We start from the raw sequence: 8,621 nt of genomic DNA on the forward strand, positions 1-8,621 counted from the left end.
GCAGGGTTAGATGTGACTATCAGATCGAGGGTGTTCCCTGAAGAAGGGCGAGTAACTTCTTTCACCATCTGAAACAAGGAATTGCTTACCAGTTCTTCCAATAACTTCTGATGCGAAGCAGCAGTAGGAGAATTGGTTGTAGCCTGCGTGTCCCAGTTTATGTCTGGATGGTTGAAATCCCCAGCTACGACGACATTTGGGTGTTTACGACAACTGCTCATCAATAAAGACAAGGACTCATCAAGGCCATCAACACTAGCCTGACGATTGTTTGGTGGGCAGTAATAGCAACCAAAAATGAATGGTTTGAATCTTCCATATCTATAGAACATCATTGGAATTCACAGCTAGTAGTAAATTGAGGACATCCACTGGCTGTGATTAAGTTTTTGATAGCAATGAAAATACCACCACCATGCTGGTTTCTGTCCTTTCAGAAAACCATGTATTCATCAGGGAAGATTGAGTAAGTAGGAATGTCTTCACTAATCTTAGATTCACATCCAATGATGATATCTGGTGCATGGTGTGTAATGGCTGCTAGGAAGTTAGCTCTTTTTGAGCTCCCCTTAAGACCGTTACAGTTCAACGCCATCGCTTTCAAGACCTTTCTCTTGTTTTTGGCAGGACGTGAAGGTCTTGGGGATAAAAAGCATGGCTTAGGGGTGGAGGTTATCCTGTTTGGACTCCCTTTGGACGTGGAAGTCAATGGAATCAAGTTAGACTGGGTGTTGGAAACATCAGCTGCATCTTGATCCAGATCACGCAGGGGAAGAACACATTTTCATCGGAGAGATTGAATCCTTGTAATGACATACATGGCGTGACGTTCATGGAGCCACACTGAAAACAGCTCCATGCAAAACTTTTTGACTGATTTCCAAGGCGTTGATAGGAGTGTGTAGAGATCCCAACACAAGTGTTAAATGTGACACCATTGGTCACAGACATCACATAGAATTGCTTGATCAGTTTCACATACATGTACCTCGTTACCACAAACAGTACATGGATACTACTCCTCCACTGTAGTAGGGCCAGGAATTGTTTCCACTTGGCCACCGAGAAGTAGAAGAATGGCAAGATGACCCATTGATGTTGAGCGGAAAGCAAGAAAGGTCAGGTTTACATGAACAATCTTTGGTCTTTGGTGCACAGTCATATGGATAGCTGTAGAGCTGTCAATATTTGAGATTCTGAATGAAGTTGCTTACATACAGGGGTTACAACAGCCATTGCTCACCATATGAAGCACATAAAATGCACTGAACAATGCAAAAAAGAGGGGACGTGACCTCTTTACCTCCATGTTGCATGCAATATTAGGTTCACCACTGGCTAATAATAAAAAAGAAAACATGGCAGAAGCAGCAAAAATACATCATTAATATCAACATTAATGCATGCACTAATAACTGTCTAAACAATTGAAGAAACGTATCCAATACATAATGAATAAATGGTTAAATACAATTAAACTGTGTTTATCCCCAAAAGAGCTTCACTGAACATAATGATGGTAATAATGTACACAATGAAGTTGCTAAAAGAGCCAAGGAGAGGTGCTAGTAGGTACATAGTAAAGTTTTTGTTGAGGCATGGTTTCAGGTTTCTGACTTTTTTGGTGAGAAGAAAAACGTTTGAGTATCGAAGAGCATGTACCTCAAAGAGGAATTCAATGTTTATTTGATGAATGTACGTTTTAAAATGGCTGAGATATCCAAAATAAAGCGATGCTTATAAAAGGTAGGACCCATCTTTTATTAGTATTACTCTGTTTTACTTTATTTCTGGATATCTCTGCCATTTCAAAACCGATTTTCATAAAATAGACTTAAAATTCCTACTTGAAATGCATTCTCTGTAACACTTCATTTAAGTGTTTTTAGTATACAATTGCACAAAAAGTTAAAAGCTCAATCTTATCTCCACCAATACTATGATCCCTTTGAACTTACGACAAAGCAAGGAGTACGTGTAGCGGCTGAATCCAAGGTTCCTCCCCTCGAGAAATGCCCGAAGTCTCCCGTAAAAATATTCGACATCGTCGAAGGTCGGGGGACGGTAAGCTGAGATCATACGGCCGTAGAATTCTCTTGGCTCTGTAGCTCGGATGAGATAAATGCTTGACTCCTGTGCATTATAGATATGATGAAATTTAAATTGCATATCACTGAACCACATGTTTAGATCTGTTAAAACATACCAAGAGATCATCATGCTGTAAATATTATGTTGTAATCAGGTTCTGTTGTCTTCTCCGGCATTTGCAATTAAACAGTGTATCTATTGATATTACACGAGGACGCTTCAGCCGATATAATGCCTGCGCCATGAGTTCTGTCCAGATTCTTGGAGGAAAATTCCGTCCACATCTCCCAATCATCTTCATCCCCATCCATTTCAAGGCCCCCTCCATTTTAAGCTTAATCGCTTACGATAGCGATCATCTGCATTCAATTATCTCTGTTATTTTCTGACAAAAAATGTATATGTTATTCTATGTTTCTGTGTGTATGCTGCTCAATGCAATTGTTTATGAGTATCCATTTGTGCATGGGTAGGATGTCTCAGTTTCAAGACCAATTTTCATCAAATTAATCATGAATTCCTCTTAGAATTTGTTCATATAAGCAGTTTACAATTATCTTCCAAAAAGTTAAAACCTGAATTCCCATATCAACCAAACTGCATCACCCTTTTAACAGCGATTTGAGCCCCTGCCAAAAAACAAAACAAAACAAAACAAAATAAAAAAACAGATACAAGTAAATCTTTTAGCGTCTGCACTGGCTACTCGCCTCTTAGAAACAACAGCGTGACCAGTTAGAAAAACGCACTTTCAGTTTGCGAAAAGACCAGGGCCAATCAACCAGAATTCGACCAGTGGCAACTGAACTTTACTACGAAATCACTGATCAATTCAGTGCTTATTTACTTCGATGTAGAGCAGTTTGTCAATCAGTTGCAAAATTGGTTGCATTTTTTTTTATACTTTAGAACTTAATTGCTTGAATTCAAGTAATTAAAGCAGAGAACAAGTTGAGTTCAATGTAATTTTACTGCTCAAAGAAAATGATTAATCATACCTGATCGACAAGAGGATTTTGATTGTCATTGGAATGAGGAATGGGGTTGTCCCCATCAGGTATTGGCAGTGCGTCCGTAGTCTGAAAAGTAGAAAAGTATTGTACATAAAGACTTCACGACCAAAAATATACCAACATATTTTAGATTTCATATTTAATTTCAGGTTTGAATTTATCTTTGAAAATAACATATCATCAAGAACCTGACAAAATAGTGTCCGATAAGACTCATAATGTATTTTATCGATTGGTATGAGAGAGGTTTACCTTGCACATTCTCCGTCATCTAAGAATTACCTGCATTGTTTTTTTTTTTCTTTATGCCAAATTGTAAGAAATATCAAGAACACTACTAAAATATTGTACCTCCAAGAGCCCCGTCTTAACAGACCTTCTCCCCGGGTGCGCCCGGGCGCGCCCGGGCGCACCTGGCGAAGATATACATTCCACTGATTCCATGAAACACAGAGAACCCCGTTTTAACAGGCATTGCTCGAAAACCTTCCCCGGGGAATACACTTTCTCAATAGCCCCGTCTTAACAGACCTTCTCCGGGCGCGCCCGGGTGTTCGCCGGCGAAGATTGCATTCCACAAATTCCGTAGGCCTAAACACGGGTTAACCACCAAAGTGTCCCGTTTTAACAGGCATTCCTCGAAAACCTTCTCCGGGGAGGATACGCTCTCCTCGACCAATCACATACCCTGAAAATGAAGCATTTCACACGCACATCATTGTCATTGCACTAACATGTGGTTGAGTACTAATGTACAAGTGTGTACTGCTGACAGAGGCATGTTGGAACTAATATCTACCGAGGCGTTTCAATATATATTAGACAAACTGCGTTTCCTTAAAATGTGTTTACTGTGAAAGCGCCTTTCTTTTGTCTTTTCATAATGATCTTTCAAAAAGAAGTAAAGAAAGAAGAAGTCATGAAATCAACCACAGGATTTTATCAGAGGGTGCCAGGTAAAAATGGCAGAGGTAAAAATGGCAGGGGTAAAAATGGCAGAGGTAAAAATGGCAGAGGTAAAAATGACAGAGGTAAAAATGGAAGAGGTAAAAATGGCAGAGGTAAAAATGGCAGGGGTAAAAATGGCAGAGGTAAAAATGGCAGAGGTAATGAGAGCGATTTTATCAGAGATAAGCGTATGAAGAGGTTTTGAATGATAACCTAGCCAGAGCAAACTGTATTTATCGAATTATCAAATCCAAACTGCAGATTTTAAGAATGTTTATTGAATTATGTTTTAAAAAGATTAGAGGACTCTCATTCTGAGTTTGATTCAAGTGCAGTGGCGTAATCTGTCTGTTCAGAGGAATGATAAACCGGCTAAGAGCCTAGTAGGCCTATGGAAAATTATTTTTATCATTCAGTATTATTATTATTATTATTATTATTATTATTATTATTATTATTATTATTATCAATGTTATCTATCATTATAAGAGGGTTCCAACAATGCTGCAAAGCCCTTAAACAGTATAATCCTACGTTGTTTCGCCCAATGAAGTTATCACACGCACACACACACACACACACATGAACCCACTTTTGGTATTAACATATACTTCTATACGCAGATATACACATGTACATACTCTCACATACACACTCTTACACAAACGAATTCCGCTCATGTCCAGGCTAGTATATTGTCATTATTTTTCATCTAGTTTTTGAACTGTTTAGTGTAAAGAAGTGAAGGAGACACAGTCGAAGCAAACCGCTAAATTGTCACCTGTTCTATATGTTATTTTCTCACATTCAGGTTTCGTAGGAGCCTATTTATCTCACAAGGCCTGATCGCGACATAATGTAGAAGTAAAAATACAAAACGCAAAAAACAAACTACAGCAGATGTATCGGCAGACATAAGTAAGCTCTTGCAAAATATTTTATTACATTGTTCAAGTATCACATGAGGCAAAAACAAATATCTCGAAGTTTGATGAACACTTTGTGGTCATTTTACAAACTTATGCCTATTAAAACTGGAGACGAACATTAGCAATAGACTGTTCTAGTGAGAGTAAAAACCGATAGTTTGCCATGGGTTTTCTTTCAATTATTGTTGAACGAATCCGCAGGCGAAAAATGTAACTGTTTGATACCTCTCAAACTTAGCTGTTGCCCCAAAGCATGGGCGTAAATCCCGGAACACACCAGAATCAGGTCAATAGCACCATTAGACCCAGAGATAATCGCAACTGTAGATTTCAAATGGCGACCATTTTGAAATTCCATATGGCGGACATAAAGAGAGAATTGCAAGTGGCCCAATATCTGAAAATGTTTGCAATATATGTTTATGTACATTTTGTGCCACATTTGGTGCTTGTATCACAAAATGCACGATAGGTTTGCTAAGCTGCTAGAGTTTGCTAAGCTGCTAGAGTATTTAGTGATACCCCTTTATATATAATATATTTAGTGATACCCCTTTATATATAATCATATTTCCCCGGTACACGTGGTTCAATGAACAGTGTCCGGGCACTATAGCATTGGTATTCTATATTTTTTTCCCGACCTGTGTATCTCAAAATAACTACATGTATATTGTTATAGAATAGTATATCATTCACTCATTATTTATCTAGCGATCCACGTCCGACAAGCTTTGCTTTTTAGTGGATCACTATTTTCCATGATCGAATTTATTTTCCGCTCGCCCACGTAGTATTTGTACAGTGTTCCTCTTTATTATTGTACATATATGTTGTTCTATAATTTGTCTCGTATATTACATGAATCTTTTGCAAGCGTTTGAACAATATCATTTAATGACATGTATACATTGTACTATGTTTTTGATTTTCGTTGATTGGAAATAAACTATGATTGAATTGAATTGAATTGAATTGAATTATATAAAACATTTTCGTGTAATTAATGATTTGTTTAACCCCTAATTTTGGGGGAATGGGACATCAAGCGGGGAGAAATGAGACAATCTGGAGAGAAATTGGATAACCATCATGACCAAAGTAGGATTTACATGTGCCGCGGGGAGAAATGTAACACTGCCCTATTAAATTTCTCCCAGTGGTAACAGAAACAGTAAAAGATCCCTGCCAATTTTTCATACCTGCATGTCTGTTATCAAGCAATTTTATTTTCAGAAGTTTGCATACTAATATTAAAATACCTATTAACATAGTATAGGACCTACCAGATCTAAAGTAAGTTTGATATTTTACTGACAAGATACCTGTAGAGCTGTATAGTGGTTAATATGTCCATTTTCAGGTGTACCGAGGCTCATCTTTTTACTGATATAATTGGATTGTTGACTGGCCAAGCATTTTTCAAGTTACATGAGTGTCCCATATTTCTCGTGTCCCATTTCTCCCCGGTCTCCCCCGTGCTTTATTTCAGAAGGCACGAAAAGCGCGTATTGCGAGAAAGGTGTCAGAAACATGAAGAAAAAAATCTGTCACTTTTACCTCGTCCTCTTGCATTTCAACGACTGAATTTTTATCAATGGCATTTTTATCTCTAGCATTTTGACCATTGACATTTCGACCACTGACAACTTTACCTCAGACATATTTACCACTGACATAATCATTTACCTCTGACATTACCCCTGCCATTTTTACCTCTTCCATTTTTACCTCTGCCATTTTTACCCCTGCCATTTTTACCCCTGCCATTTTTACCTCTGCCATTTTTACCTCTGCCATTTTTACCTCTGCCATTTTTACCCCTGCCATTTTTACCCCTGCCATTTTTACCTCTGCCTTTTACCCGAGGCTATCCACTGTGTTGCGTCTTAACAGACACAGGGGAAGATTCTTCACCCGAGGCTATCCCGAGGCTACCCTGCGTTTTTAAAGACTTAGCCCGAGGTTACCCCGCGGCTACCCCGAGCCTGTCCACTGTGTTGCGTCTTAACAGGCACAATCTTCTCAGGGGAAGATTCTTCACCCGAGGCTACCCCGAGGCTACCCTGCGTTTTGTGGCCTGTTAAGACAAGGTACAACAGCAGGGTTGTGATTTCTACCAGCAGCGTCATCATTATCCATGGAATACCAGTAATAGTCAGAAGGCTGAAAAAAAAACCCAACAATAACATCATTGCGATACATTTATAGCAAAACGCTCAGCATGTCTTATAGCTTTTATCAATTTCAATAAGGTGTAGCAATGATAATTCATCTTACCATCTTTTCATCTTTTCATTAATCAGCGGAGGACAACAAAGCAATCTCTGTCTTGAAGTGTTTTAAAGTGATTAAAGAGTCCAAATATATATGAATGTATGTTACGAATTAATCCCGTTATAACGAGATAGGATACAACGAGAATCTGCTTATAAAAAGATGAAAAAGATGATAAATTTGCGTGTTAGCCTATGGGGATTCGGAGTTCCGGTTATTGCGAGATAATTTTCGGGCCTGAAAACAACAACAACAACAACAACAACAACAAAACAACAACAACAAACAAACAAAGACGAATTTGTGCGGATGTAACGACATTTTCTCTTTGAAACTAAACAACGCAAAAAGTCACGCACTATTCCAAAACCAGAAAAGGTCCATTCTCCGCGTAATTGTCTGAATTATCGTTGCGTGCAAGCAGAGACTAACATCTGCCAGTGCCAGAGACAACGCAATCAAGGTGAAGCGCCGCAAGCTCATACAGTCTGTTTCCGAGGGCCGTGATGGAATGAAATCGGAATATCTAGAAGCTGTAGCTTTCGCTAAAAAATATGTCTAAATGTTATCACAAACGCTAAAGTTCGAAATTTAGATGGTACAGTTAGTTACACATGCATTTTTGTATACGAAATGTTAAGTTAACCTTTCCAGATAATAAGGGAAGTTTGTAACTGTGAGCAGCAAATGTTTGCGAACGTAGCGAAGTTTAAGTTTCGGGAGAAATATGAATAATATCATGTTCAAACAGGGAGGTTCTCTTCCCACCTCCTTGGTTCAAAATTTCTTTGCGATAAGAAAAACCGGTTGCAAAATGAAAACTGTCTTCAAGATTGATTGTAACTGTTACCGAAATTTAAAATCTGCTATTACTCGCTACGCTCGCAAACAGCCTCTCAATAGATACCCCATTTACGTAACTTTGATTAAGAGAGAAATTGAGTCAGATGTCAAAATCAAAATATGATGAGGTCGTAAGCTAAAATTTGAATTAACTCAACACTTGCTAATCGAAATATTACTATATCAGTTCAGTTACCGGCTACTGATTTTTGTTTTCGTAAACGGCATGCATCCGTCAATCTCGTCGGGTAAAACATTCATACAAAGCATGCATTCAACCTGGTGCTTCGCAACAAGCTGGAAGCACATGGTGCTCTGTCTGGCAGTATAAAAGTCATCACGCGTTTCGCGCACCACACTTTACAGTAATAGCGAGAAGAAATAGGATGTTTCGGCACGGTGTCCTTGAAGGAAATGATAAAAAAGAATGAGAGCATAAATCACGATGTAAACTTCACCATAATAAACGTGATTTATATCAATAATTTGTCACAGAAGGAAAGATAAATTCGGACTTCAG

This window comes from Diadema antillarum, unplaced genomic scaffold (genome assembly GCF_040938485.1).
Source record: "Diadema antillarum isolate AM-2024a unplaced genomic scaffold, OU_Dant_1.0 seq00001265_RagTag, whole genome shotgun sequence".
In the NCBI taxonomy this organism is placed as follows: Eukaryota; Metazoa; Echinodermata; class Echinoidea; order Diadematoida; family Diadematidae; genus Diadema; species Diadema antillarum.